Source organism: Scardinius erythrophthalmus (genome assembly GCF_964197995.2).
Source record: "Scardinius erythrophthalmus genome assembly, chromosome: 7".
Classification (NCBI taxonomy): Eukaryota; Metazoa; Chordata; class Actinopteri; order Cypriniformes; family Leuciscidae; genus Scardinius; species Scardinius erythrophthalmus.
This window is the reverse complement of record NC_138227.1, coordinates 5,884,438-5,895,898: the sequence shown is the minus strand read 5'-3', so window position 1 is coordinate 5,895,898 and position 11,461 is coordinate 5,884,438. Positions and strand designations below refer to the sequence as shown.

Sequence of the window (11,461 nt, the reverse complement as noted above, 5' to 3'; positions counted from 1 at the left end):
GAGAATGGTGTCGTCTTAGCGGCCCCTAATTTAATAACAAATGATCATTGCGACGGAAGCAAATCAATTAAAACTAACTTTAGATGGAAATAACTTAACTCTGCTTAAAGCCGAAACAATCTCTGTTACCTTAAATTATACGCTTATCTCTGTAAAGCTGCTTTGAGACAATCTACATTGTTAAAAGCGCTATATAAATGAAGATGACTTGACTTGACTTGACAGTGTCTGGTTTGTGTTTCCTCGGGTGTCCACTAGAGGTCTCTTTTCCTTCCTGTCACCATTCACACTGGAACCACATTTCCCATAATCCTTTGTCTGTTTCCATGACTCGTGATTGCACTCAGCTGTTCCCTATCACATTGTTAGTGTCTGTGTATAAATACCTTGTCTGTTTCAGTTCATGTCACTGAGTCATTGTTAATCGTCACTACACTTCTGATCTGCGTTCTTGCCTGTTTCTTGTTTTGTACTGTTTATTGGACTGCAATCATGGCTTTTGAACCTTGCCTGGATGACTACGATATGGATTACACTTTAATAAACAACTACTGCCATACTGCATTTGGATCTACTTATTTTCCTGTGTCTCCCCATGACAATTGTATGAATTATAATTACTTTTGATTCATGTAATATATTCATGTATTATAGCCTATTAATTGACAAGTAAAATTAAACTTTGCTTTTAAATTAATATAAATGTGGAGACCTGGACAAATGTTGTCGTTTTCTTTTTAAATGAAAAGTGAAAATTTCATTATTTGTGTTTGGGTCTGAAATGATACACACCAGCAGGGCTGGAATGGGACAAAAAATCGGCCCGGGCATTTTGGCCCAGACTGGCCCACTATATGATCATAAACACCATCCATCTCTGCACGCCCTTAATTATATGCATACCAACTCCTATTCCTTAAAACCACTAATGCCATGTAATGAGTGAGTATAGGAACGAGTGAGAGTTAACAGATGAAATAAGTAAAAATTCGACATTTATTAATACAGTTGAACTACACTCCACAGTGATGAATCCTGAAACAAGCTATAAGCTGCATTGGCATATCAATACCAGTGTTTCTCACAGGATTTTTGGTAAAACTGGTGGGTGGACCTCGTTCTTCTAGGGGGGTTGGGGGGCATGGCCCCCCGTGAGAAAATTTTGTGCATTTTAATGTTAAATTTATAAATCTGGTGCACTTTGAGAGTTCAAAATTAAAAGTTCCAACCCATATTCAGTGTGCAAATTAAACAAAGAGAAATTCAAACCTCTTTTAGTTACAGTGTCTATTTACATTACACCTACTACATAATAATAGTTATAATATTAATGACAGTAATAGCCATATTTTGTAAAACAAATGCACTAAAAAATAAAGGAAAATTTCATAATTAGTTTTGTACCAATTTCTATACTTGAAAGAGATAAGCACATGATCTTTTTATTTTGACGCAAACTGCATCAAGCTTTTATTTTGGCGGAAAACATGGTTTACAAACGCGTCTCATTGAATTTCTAGAGAATTGCGGTAATCGTCAACTATGCAGATGTGGAACTAATCTGTAACTGGGTTATGGATTCATGACATGGCCTAAGTGTTTTGAAAGTAGTTCTGCTTACCGCAGGCTCTACACTCACTCATCTCTCTCCTGATCCTCCTCACTATCATCATCTGCCACAGGAGCTGATGAAGGTCAGAAAACATATACTGTATTTTGACACATAAAGTGTCTGCTTTAAGGGCCTGGTTCTATTTTCTCACGCTATTTCTCTGCACATTCCCTGTGTTTCTTTTCCATCTCTCTGACTATTTTGACAGATACACACTGACACTGCTGCACACTCGCTCACTCGTTTAAAGTTGTGATTGGGCCAGCCCAGTGTCAATCAAGAAAAGAACCAATGGGCCGCTGATCTACGTGTTTCATGGGCTGGTCTGTCAGAAAAAAAAACTAACACTGACTTTTTTTGACCAATGCATTACACCGGCACAAACCCAGCGCCGCCCATTAAGCAAAACAAAACAAAACAAAACGAATGGGCCGCCGAAGTACAAATTAAAATAAATAAATAAATAAATAAATAAAAAATAATAAAAATTATGTATGAGTATGAGATGTATCGGCCCAAAAAGCACGTCGGCCCACCAGGAAAATGCCCGGTATGCCCGATGGCCAGTCCAGCCCTGCACACCAGTGGCGGCTGCTGGTCTTTCAGAGAGGAGAAGCTCATTTTCGGCCTACATCATAAAAATGGTCCATTTATTTATAGGTAAATTCTACGTTCCTTTTCAAGAAAATGCTCTGTGACCCTGTCGTACCATCTAGGCGTCTTTTCCAGTGACTTGACCAGTGTCCTCTCAATGGCCAGCAGAGTTAAATATAATTATATAAATGTAATAATATAATGAAGGTATAAATAATAATACAATAAAGTATAATAATACTATTACTAATAACATCTTTTTAAAAAATATTTTAATCATTATTTTTTAATTATTGCTAATAATAATATAAAAAATATAATAAGTAATAATATAATAAAGGTATGAATGTATAATTGTTTGAAATGTATTATGCAAATTGGCTAGCAATTTCGACAAGCAAATACCAAGAAATAGGTTGCTGCAGTTTGTCTTGAAAAATCCTAGATGGGACAGAGCTCGAATAGCTGTAGCATCAGCGACTTTTTATTGTATGAAATCTCTGTCAATCAAAAGGAGATGCAGCCTTTCGACAGACCTTCCAATCATCACGCAGAAGCCCGGAGTCCAGGCCAGCCCACTCTTCATTCACCAGAGAAGCTGAGCGTCCGCGGGCGGGACATAATCGCAGCATTTATCCAACTTACCGTCTAGTTTCGAAGCGCTGAAAAAAACTGTTCGAAGCAGCCCCACTGAAGTCAATGGACACTGGCCTTCAACAGGGAAATGCACTGTGATGCTAAGGGAAGCGATTTTTTTTTCCCATGATGGTAGGGGAAGGTACCGCCTTTTTCGCCTCTGATTGGCTAGAAGGTCTCTCCTCCGATTGGTTATTTGTGTGTGATGGATATGTTTAGGGGTCGGGTTAGTGTGTGTGTGTGTGTGTGTGTGTTGGGTAGGTTTAGGGGTCGGGTTAGTGTATGTGTGTGAGTGTGTTGGATACATTTCGGGGTCGGGTTAGTGTGTGTGTGTGTGTGTTTGTGAGTGCGCAAAAAACAACAAAAATAACGACTTTATTCCAATATTCATTTCCTTCCAGGCCCAGAGAGAAGGAAATTAATAGTGGAATAAAGTTGTTATTTTTGTTGTTTTTTGCGCACAAAAAGTATTCTCGTCGCTTGGTAAACTTAAGATTGGGCCACTGTAGTCACATGGACTACTTTGATGATGTCTTTATTGCCTTTCTGTATACCGTACATACATTTTCAATGGAGGTACAGCAAGCTCTCGGACAAAATCGAAAATATCTTAAACTGTGTTCCGAAGATGGAGGTCTTGCGGGCTTGGAACGACATGAGGTTGAGTCATTAATGACATCATTTACATTTTTGGGTGAACTAACCCTTTAATGTGAGCATTAAAGTTCCTACCTGTAGGAATATCAGTGTCCTCCCCATCCACTGACTCTTCTTTTGCAGGAACTGTCCAGAACATTTATTGGTGTGACGCTGGACTTGTCTCCTAAAATGATATCCATTTGGTGGTAGAATGGGAATGTAATTCGCTCATTACCACTTTTATAATCGTGATCTTTCACCTCCTTGCACTTAGATTTAAGGGACTTCATTATTCACTGACACTGGAGCCCTGCTTCGCCATTGCAGCCGACATATCCTCGAAAAACGGATTTGTTTCTGTACAAGCCTTTAATTTTATCTTGAACTGACTCTTCTCCCCACAGGGTGAGATGGCAGGTAACTTCAGCCGTCAACCATTGCCCTCAGCGCCGCAGCTCCCACCACGCGCATCACACGCTGTGCGTAGGGCACCAAGTGCTGAGGGGGCACCAAAAATAGCCTAAAGAAAAAATATATATAATGCCGATATTATTTCATTAGCCTACAGAAATATTATTAGGCACATTTTAGCCATGTACACTGTAAAAATAAAAGGTGCCTGGAGGAACCTTTTGGGGTTCTTCACTTTGCCACACCGGCGGAACCGTCTGTAGATCCTCTAGGCACCCTTTAAAAAGGGGCGGTTCTCTGAAGAACCACACAGGTTTCCTGAGGAACTCTGATATTAGGCACTGTGTGGAACCACTTTGGGTGCCTCCAGGAACCAAATTTCATTTTTTTTTTATATTTAATTTCATGTTGTTACTATGGTTACCTTTGACTTCTATTATAATAAACAAATTGAACCAAATACAAAATAAGAATTGTTTATTACATATTTGATATTCATTTTTATACATACACTTCCATGCACATGGGGAAAAAAGCTAACTATAGCTTAATATCAATGAATACACAAAAAAATAGTATAATACATAAGCAACATAATCAACCATGTATATACAATAGATAAACAAGAAAAGACATCTCAACAAAATGCATGGAAACACATATGTTCCATGAAATAAATCAATGTAAAAAAATTACATTTGAACTAATTAAAAAATGTCCATCATACTTAACTTTAAAACATTTGTGTTTCAGTACGATGGTTAGTCTGACATCACTGTTACCAAGTCCAAAAGCTCTATCAGATGTCAAAAACAAACAACAGTGCTAATATACACTGATTGTGCTGTAACCTTAATCTCTATACTGAAATCTCAGATGGTTAGTTATTCAGCTATTTTGAATCATAAAATGTTTAAGTCTGGGATGCCGTTAGACTGGAGACTGTAATGTACACTGTGGCTTTTGAAAATCTTAAATGTGTGACTTGAATCAACAGTGTTTATAAATGGTTGTTGAGTATTCTCATGAAACAAGATAGAGGAAGTAGAGGCTTCGACCTGGAAACAGTATTAAGGTGCAGTAAAATGATCTGTTGTTCTGTGAATGTTCACTGGTGAATTCAGTCATTTCAATATGAATTCACGATCAGCAATTTCGTTTGTGGTAAAAAATGTCACTATGGGACCAAGTTGGTGTGAGGTACTTAATGAGTTAGAAAAGTGAAAAGGTACAGCATCGTTTTCCGTTTGTTTTTCCTCTTTTCTGGTGGATGGTCCAGGCACTTCAATGATTTTCAGGTCTACAGGAGGATTTTTATTCTTGTTCAAACTTGTATTTCAGCTTACCGAGATCCCTGCAAAGTACAAAATTTACTGTTAGTAATGTTATTAAAGTGATAGTTGTGAAACTTAAATAATTTCCTCAGCCTTGTGACGTTCCAAACCTGTTTGACTTTCTGTCTGTGGACCCCAAAAGCAGATCTCAGTCATAATGCAACCCCAGTCACCGGTCGCTTACACTGCATGAAACACAAGCAGAAAACAAATGTGTAAATCATTCATGAAACCATTTTATGTACTCTTGTCTAGTTCAATTCAATGCAACAATTTATGTAAAAATGGTTAAGCTCCAAAAATGTCCCAGAAAAGATACTAAAAATAATCAATGAGTTCAAATGTGTTATGGGTTGTGTTGTAAGTCTTCTGAAGCCTAATAGCTTTTTCCTTTTTTTTTTTTTGTCGAAAGACTAAACTTGAAGTTATAATTCAGAGTTAAAATGTCTTATATTCAAATGCAAATGATAAAGATATAAGAAAAAATGCATAGCATTATTTGTGAACCAAACCTGGGATATTTTACATGAATGAGATTTGAGATCATGAGAAAAGATTTTCAGAGAATAACTGATTTAAAAAACACAAGTACACAGTCAAACAATATAATTTCACACAGAGAAAGTTCATAGTAATAAAGTACTGCATGTGGTGCAGGTAACTTACTGTAATTCAATGTTGCCACTGAAATGTTCAGATTATTTGTTCTGGGGAAACAAAAGAACAAAGCTGATTATTCACAACATAATATTTATTGACCAGTAAATGGCTTTAAAATGGTATTTGAGAGAATGAGGGCACCTGTAGTAAGTAAAGTTAAGTTAGGCTAAACAAAAACAGAGCAAACTATAACCTGTTTTTGTTATTCATAACAAACGCCAAGAATCAGAGAATTTTCTAAATTAGTTAGGCTATATCAGCAATTTGAAGACACAGTTGTACAAAATATGTTGAATTGAATGACTAAATCAATCTAAGACAATAAGTCAATCATTTCCATTTGTTCATTAGATCAACGTAGTTAGCATCGCGGCTAAAACCTTCATACCAGATATACTGTGCAATAAACGAGTGGTAAACACTGTAAAAACGTAGTAATGTATAATAAATTTAGTTTATTTATATGTGTGTTTAAATATATAGTGAGTAGACTCTGTATTTATATTTATTTGGCGAGTTTACAAACCTTGTAATGGAGAGCCGAATAAACGGCGGAAGCTTTGATGAGAGGAGCCGTTACTTTCAAACCGATGACGTCGATCAGCTGAGCTTTGTTGCGCGCGACTCGAGCATCACTGAAGCGACGACAGCAGAGGAATAGCAGCAGTTTCGTGACAGAATAACACCTTTCTCCTCCTGCTTCTTCTTCTTCATATAATATTATTATTATTTAGTGTTGTTGTTTAAGGTTTAAATTACTTAATAAAATAGGCCTATACTAAATATATGTAAGCTACCCAAGTGAAAAAGACTAGGTTACTGTTAAATGTATTAAAAATGCATTAAAGTATATTTGTATTGTAGGTCTACTAAAAACACACTGAAGTACATTTTTAATACATTTAATAGTACATCTTTTTCACCTGGGTATGTATACTGAATCAAACTTGCCTATAATAATAATAATAAAAATGCATTAAAGTATATTTGTATTGTAGGTCTACTAAAAACACACTCAAGTACATTTTTAATACATTTAATAGTACGTCTTTTTCACCTGGGTATGTATACTGAATCAAACTTAAGTAGCCTATAATAATAATAATAATAATAATAATAATAGGATAATAATAATAATAATAGAATAATAATCTAATTCGGGCCTCACTGAACCATTGGGTTCCTCCAGATGCTGGCTTTAACATTAGAGATCTTCCAGGAACCACTTAAATGTTAAAAGATCTTCCAATAACCCTTTTATCGCATTTAAGTTCCTCTATTTTCCCCCAAAGCACTTCGAGGTCTCATGGTAATGAAAAGGTGACTCCAGAACCTCTGAAGTAAATACAAAGTGCTTAAAGGATCCCGTAAGTTCCAGCAAGAACCTCAAAGATTGTCAATGCTCCTCCAGTAACCCTACTATAGGAAAAAGAGCTTTGAGGCACCAAAATTACATTTTGAAGTTCCTTGAGGATCCAACAGGATACTTGAGGCTCCTTTAGTTTTTACAGTGTATATGTAACAAAAAAGGGGGCACAAGATAATTTAATTGCTCTATTAGAAAGTATCATTATCATTACCCCCCGCGTTGGATGGTACGTGCCAGTTGTTCGCGCAGGCGCCTTTGCGTAGGACGAACGCGAATGAAGTTTGACAGAGACAGTAGGCAACTTTTTTGGCAATGGCCCCTAAAAGACAGCAGGAGTTAGGATCTGAATAAAGAAAGAAGAAGAAACTGCGAAATGATGCCCGTGCATCACTTGCAGGTAAGTCCCTGTTAAATACGCGAAATGTGCTGCATGTGCTGCTGCTAATCGTAACGGGCCTCGAACTAGTTGACGTTAATGTTAGCAAACTATGTTATTTTAACTTATAACATCGGTGCAAGCTAAATTGAGGTTTTACTGTTAAACATTACCTATTTTACAAATAACTGACGCCAGCTAGCTGTTACTTTCTTTACTATCTTTCTTTAGATATTGAGCAGTAGTTTATGGGTTATTTTGACGTGACGGTGGTTAATACTTTCTCAGTAACAGTTAACGTTAGCAGTCAGTGCAGTGCACATGGTAGGCTAACAATTCCTGTTAAATATATAAAAAATATAAAATGTCATTATGAATTATATTATAATTATAATATTATATTATAATTATATAAAATTATAATTGTGTGCATTATTGCACCTCATTCTATTATGCTTTTATATTATATTAGATTAGATTTATCAAATAGTTAATAAATAAATAATAAAGGGGGAGAACTCTTTGGCTGCCATGCTTTCAGTTTTAAATGTTTATAATTTTTTCCCGGTATGAGATTCTTTGTTTGAATATTTTGTCTAATGTAATTTATTCAAAGTGACATATTTGTGAAAAACATGTCTGGATTATTTTGATATTTTTTTTCTTGCTATTCTGTTTACTGAAGAAAGTGAAAACACTTTCAAATGTGTAGTGTGTGTTGGCTATTCTACATATGTTTACAAAGTCAGCAAAGCTGTGAAGATTTTACTTTCTCTTTTTAGTGTTCTTAAGTTTTATACTGTGATGCTGCTATTGTGTTATTGGTATTTGAGTTATATGTTTGGTAATAAAAAGTAAAATTGGCAAAAACAAACGTTTTTTTTTTCTCGGGGTCGGGGTGGGGGGCATCATAAAGGAATTATGCTTAGGGCACCAAAATGGCTAGCAGCGGCACTGACTGCCCTCCATGTTTCCAGAGTTGTTCTCATTTACCACCTCCACACATGAGAATAGTAAAACCGTGTAGAAGAACCAATTTGTCACAGTTTTAATGACATACAGAACGCAATGCTTCAGAAAATCAGATCTGCCTGTTTACAAGACAGTCGCATTGGCACATATCTGATTTACATCTGATTTATTTCCACATATGAATGAGGCCTGAAACTGATCTCAAAATATCTGAATGCATGCATTTTGTTCCTGTTTACACTGTCATACACTCTAAAAACTAATTCAGAGGACATTTAGTCATTACTTTACGGAGGAGGATTAGGGCCAGGCAATAATAAAAAAATAAAACCATCTCGAGATTAAAGTAATTATAATGCGAGATTAAACTCGTTAAATTTCGAGAAAAAAAGTCGAAATAAAATCTTGAGAATAAACTCATTAAATATCGAGAATAAAGTCGTTGTGTTGCGAGAAAAAACTCGTTAAATTTCGAGAAAAAAAGTCGAAATACAATCTCGAGAATAAACTCATTAAACATCGAGAATAAAGTCGTTGTGTTGCGAGAAAAAAACTCGTTAAATTTCGAGAAAAAAAGTCGAAATACAATCTTGAGAATAAACTCATTGAATTTCGAGAATAAAGTCGTTGTGTTTCGAGAAAAAAAGTCGAAATGAAATGTAGAGAATAACGCATTCGATCAGTGTTCATTGCATAGCCTACTGATATCAACCTCATCAAGGTTTCGTGGTTTCCCAGGATACCATAAGACACATTATTAATCGTTGTTGTTTGTGTACGCCTCCATCCACAGAATGTAACGACTGTAACCATCTATACAGCCATTAATGGCAATGCTGTACGGTTTTAGTTTATCATAGCTTTCCATATGCCAGAGTGTATTTGGGCCAGCGCAAGTGGCGTCTTCTCAAGCGTCTCCTTCGTCGAAATTCCACACCTTGAGGATCAACAAGTTTAATAATGCGTCTTATGGTATCCTGGGAAACCACGAAACCTCCATGAATTTCATGTTGGACAAAAGCGAGTACATCGCGCAAATTGGACTGATTTTTTCTTCTAAAAACACCTAGCCGACCTAGACCTAATGTTCTATTCTTTGTTACTGAAAGAAAGTCAAAAATATAGATTGTCTAAGTGATCTAACTCTGTCATGTCCTCTATCAGGTTATGCAATGAACACTGATCAAATGCGTTATTCTCTAACGTTACATTTCATTTCGACTTTTTTTCTCGAAACACAACGACTTTATTCTCGACATTTAACGAGTTTATTCTCACAATTCTTCGACTTTTTTCTCGAAATTTAACGAGTTTTTTCTCGAAACACAACGACTTTATTCTCGAAATGTAATGAGTTTATTCTCAAGATTGTATTTCGACTTTTTTCTGGAAATTTAACGAGTTTTTTCTCGAAACACAACGACTTTATTCTCAATATTTAATGAGTTTATTCTCAAGATTGTATTTCGACTTTTTTTCTCGAAATTTAACGAGTTTTTTCTCGAAACACAACGACTTTATTCTCAATATTTAATGAGTTTATTCTCAAGATTGTGTTTCGACTTTTTTTCTCGAAATTTAACGAGTTTAATCTCGCATTATAATGACTTTAATCTCGAGATGGTTTTATTTTTTTTATTATTGCCTGGCCCTAATCCTCTTCCGTATTACTTAAATATATATATATTGTTGTGAAATAAAAAATCAAGTTCTGAGATACTGTTTTACTTTTTACTTGTAATTGTTATTTTATTGAGCTGGGATACACAAATTATGCCTTTTGATTAAATATACTATCATGGCTTGTCAGAGTTTAACATTTTCAGTTAATCAAAAATTAATTTAATTTTAAGTTCTGTTAATGTAAAAAACTATTTGATGACGTGTAAATGGTCCACAGTTTCCGTGCACATGTTTAAGGCCAGATGAGTGTGGCCACAGCTAAAACTCGCTGAAGCGTAATGTGGTGAATGGTAAGTAATTGTATGCTTACACATATCCGCATTCGCTCAGGATTCTGTTGGTGATAGCCTACTGTAACCGAATACCGAAATCTGGAAGTCCTAACTCTGAAATTTGAGCAGTGTTGATAGTATACGTAGTCTGTGTGCCGAGGTAAAGTTAGCTAGTAGCTGTAGCCTGTCACTGATTGAGTAGCTACACTATTTGTTCAGATACTTTGCTCAAAACAAGTCAGAGTTATGTAGGGCCCAATGGGTTTTGTTTTCCAAATTTTGTTTTTATTGTTTACAATTGTGTCAGGCGCCCGCGCATGTTACCGAGAGAACGAGCAGAGAGAGAGAGAGACCCCCCTCCGGCCGCGCGCGCGCACTCTCACAGTCTTCAATCAGTCTTGCTCTCCCTCCCTCGCGCATATTAACGTTAATCAAAATTGATATTACCATCAAAATCAATAGAGAATTGACACGATGGTAATAGGTCGGAAGACCTAAGTTTCACGTGAAGCATTCAGAGATTTTTTTTTTTTTCCAGAGTTATCGCTGGGTGTGAATTGTACTAAAATAACGTTGCCTTATCTTCTCTGAAAAGCGTTCCACACATTCAGCTGACATAAACCACACTTTAAATAAACAAACAAAACCTATCCAGTGATGAAATGTTTTCTGTGTTCAAACTTCACAGAGGCAATTTATGAGATCAATGTAGATCGGAGGAGAACAAAAAAGTGTTGGCTGATTTTTATTGACAGATTGTCACTCTATATGAGGTGCCCCTATGGACATTATTCAGAATTACCATACATATACATGCACTTTTCCTCTCACATACACATGAAACCCAATTCATTCACATACTACAATGAAATGCTCACACACTTACAAGTGAAATGTTTTTAC

At 36.0% G+C, this 11,461-nt stretch overlaps 1 long non-coding RNA gene across 1 annotated transcript; it reads right to left on the bottom strand.

Moving 5' to 3' along the window:
* Positions 1–5,125: 5,125 nt before the first annotated feature.
* Positions 5,126–6,024, bottom strand: LOC308693498. The gene is made up of 3 exons (XR_014030459.1): positions 5,893–6,024; positions 5,337–5,411; positions 5,126–5,246 (listed from the first exon to the last, which is right to left on the bottom strand). It is a non-coding gene; the product is annotated as an uncharacterized lncRNA (long non-coding RNA).
* Positions 6,025–11,461: the final 5,437 nt, after the last annotated feature.